The 3,418-nt window shown below is 32.4% G+C and overlaps 1 pseudogene; it reads right to left on the bottom strand.

Annotated features, from left to right (window-relative positions):
• Positions 1-1,946: 1,946 nt before the first annotated feature.
• LOC138808234 (U6 spliceosomal RNA) lies at positions 1,947-2,043 on the bottom strand (annotated as a pseudogene).
• Positions 2,044-3,418: the final 1,375 nt, after the last annotated feature.

Consider the following 3,418-nt stretch of genomic DNA (forward strand, 5'->3'; position numbering starts at 1 on the left):
GTCCAACATTTTCATCAAAGGATCTAATTGTCCTGAAGTTATTTTTTAAACTAGGCCGAATCCAATTAATATTCCCTAATAATTTTTGGAAATCATTTAATGTTTTTTAGTTTATCTATTCTAATTTGTGTCTTTTGAGACATAATATAATCATGTCCAATCACTTTTCCCAGATAATTTAAAGGTCATTCATGTTGAACTTTATCAGGAGCTATTATCAAACCGAATTTTGTTAATTGTTCTACCATATCCTGTAATATTTTTTCTGTCTTTTCTCTAGTTTCATCGGCCATAAGTATATCATCCATATAATGAATAATATATGCCCCTGGATATTTTTTTCTAATTTGATCTATAGCCCTTTTCACATATTGTTGACATAAGGTAGGGCTGTTTTTCATGCCCTGAGGTAGCACTTTCCATTGGTACCTATTATAATGTTGTTTAAAATTAGCCTAAGGGACACTGAAAGCAAATCTCTTGGAATCTTCTGGTTGTAATTTTATTGTATAAAAGCAATCCTGTAAGTATATTATTATTATGTATCTACCATGTGGGACTGCAACAGGAGAGGGTAGACATGGTTGAAGGGCTCCCATGTCATGCATGGCCTCATTAATTGCCCTTAGATCTTGTAATAATCTCCATTTTCCTGACTTCTTTTTTAATTACAAAAACTGGAGTATTCCATGAACTGGTAGTCTTTTCTATTCTTCCCTTGACTCAATTGTTCTTGAACTAAGTCCTGTATGGCTTGAAACTTTTCTTGAGTTAGGGGCCACTGATTAATCCATACAGGATCATCACTTTTCCATATTATTTTGTCAGCATAAAGCTGTTCATCAGTGGCCCCTATGAAAAATTTTGCTCCTTTGATGAGGAGTCTATTTGTCCTATTTTATTTTCATGTCTTGCATGATGTCTCTGCCCCATAAAGAAAAGAGCAAGCTGGGGATAACATAAGGTTTGAAGTGGCCTTGCTGCCCTTCACATACCCATTTGAGTCTCTGAGCTGACTAAGCTACATTAGAAGCCCTCCCTAATCCAATTAAGGAAGAAGTCTCTTGCACTGGCCAGGCCATAGGACAATCTTTTCCAGCTATACAGGATCTGTCAGCTCCTGTGTCTAAGTGTCCTGTCATTTGTTTTCCATTGATTTAACGGCCTTGTAAGGCCTTTTATCTGTAATTTCCTGAACCCAGGCTACAGTATCTGTGGTGCCAAACCCTCCTTTTCTGTTTTGAGTCAGTGTGGGATTAGGCAAGTTTAGATATGAGAGTAAAAGTATTTGGGCAATCCTCTGACCTTTATTAACTTGAATAGTCTCTTTAGAGACCTTTTCATGACCTTTATAGTGGTAGGACTGTCTGAGTCTATTACACCTGGTAATACCTCAAAATTCTTTTTATAGTTTGAGCCACCAGCGTCTGGCAACACCAATTCTTACTGTAAAAATTCATGAATTCCGTGGAATTCTTCCAATTGAATTGCCTGCATTGGATGTCAAAATGTATTCAAGAGTTTTTGTATACATGTATAATGATTTCTGCAGAGTTTGTGAAATTTTATTCAGAAATAATTTTAACTTATCTGTTTAAATGAATAGTACAGATACTAAAGTATTTCTGGTGATTGTCTGAAAAAGAATATTTTAAAGTATTCTATGTTTGTATAATGTGTCCTTTCAGATTGTATTCCATATAGAAAGTTTTAGATTCCTTTTTTTCCTAGGTCCTAATATTATTTTTCTTTGGGATAAAATGACAATGTTGTTTAATTTCAAAAGTTTTGTAAAGTTTATGTTATGTAAACGCCTTTCTGAGGTGAAGATTTAATACATTGATGTGAAACTAAATTTAATTATATGAATTACGTGTGTTGTTACACTTGTTATTTTGTAATCAACTTTTTAATAACTGTTTTTCATTTCTTGCATCTGAAAAATGAAAAATACAGAATATTTCACAAATTTTCATATCATCCTTGTGCAATTGTCATGTTAATCTCTGTATTGTAATTTGGGAATACATGCTGCTGAAGCATGTAGTATCTTCTAAATTTAAGTAGTTAATGATGCAATCTTTATACAGACTTATATCCACGGTTGCCTACTTGTAATAAGGAAACTATATTGTTCCTGACAATGCTACTGATCTTATTTTCCTAAAATTCTGTGAATAGTGGAAAAAATATATTGTTCATCTTAATGCTCACATTTGCAAATTTTTTGTCAATGACAATTTTAAGTCTTTTTAATTTGGAATTTGATCATACTTTCAATAATTTATTGCTAGGTCCAAAGGTGATGGCTTTTTCATGTACTAATTGATCCAACTGAATTAGCTTTGTGGAGCTAATGGATTCAAAGTAAGCCTTGCTTAAGAGCTACTTCTAACCTTCTGCAGTTGACATTTTCCCAAGTGAGGTCTTACTGGCACAAATGGCTACCTGACCCTTTATTCTTCTTTCATGTAGGAAGAGACCAATCAGAATATCTTACCCTGACAGCATAGATTGTTTTACTTGAACAACACTAATCTTAGTTACCAGGGATCATAGAGAGATGAACAGTTCAGTCATAACTGTTCAGACTAGAAGGGATTTTATCAAAATATAATTGTTTATTATATCTAACATTTCAAAAGTAACTAAAGCCAAGAAGGTGAAAAAATTGATCATATTCATGATTACTTAGTATCCTGGCCTGTCTACCATCCTACCAGGCAGGAAGTTACACTACTGAATTTCTATCACCAAATATTTTCATAGTTGCAGGAGAAGTCCAGATGTTTCTTCTCATTATTAGGCCTTAAATTGGTAATGTTTTAATCACAGTGTTTTCTCTTCCCTACAGGCTGTAAATCTACAAATAGTAAAGCTTTAGGTCCAACTCTATCAAACACTGAGGTAGAGATAATGTAATAATACTTTAAAACAGAGTTGCCTTTGATACTGTAACCACAACAGAACAATGCAAAACATGTGTCTTTTTTCTTATATTATATATAGTTATATATTTTATACTTATATGTGCTGATTTTATATTTCACACAATGAAACTTACTAGAATTAGTTGATAATTTCACAAATAAATTAAAATTTATTTATTCCAATAAATAGAATTGGAATATAAATAATTAGGTTTAAAATATATATTAGAATATAAAAAATATCAACGCAGTGTCTTTGGTATAAACTTGTGATACATTCTAACTGTTCTTGGTCTTCTGAATTCACATGGTAAAAAAACAATTTTGTTTTCCCCTAATCTATAAGGGATTTTACTCTGCTTCTCTGTTTATTGTTTTAATTCACTGATCCAAAACTCTTTTTCTCCATATTTCTGAAGCATTCCTACTGATTATGCCCAAATTTTTCTGATAAGATGTCTAAAAAATATTATTCTTCTGCACGACCC

The sequence above is a fragment of the Dipodomys merriami genome, unplaced genomic scaffold, assembly GCF_024711535.1.
Source record: "Dipodomys merriami isolate MVZ:Mamm:240054 unplaced genomic scaffold, mDipMer1.0.p SCAF_448, whole genome shotgun sequence".
NCBI lineage: Eukaryota > Metazoa > Chordata > Mammalia > Rodentia > Heteromyidae > Dipodomys > Dipodomys merriami.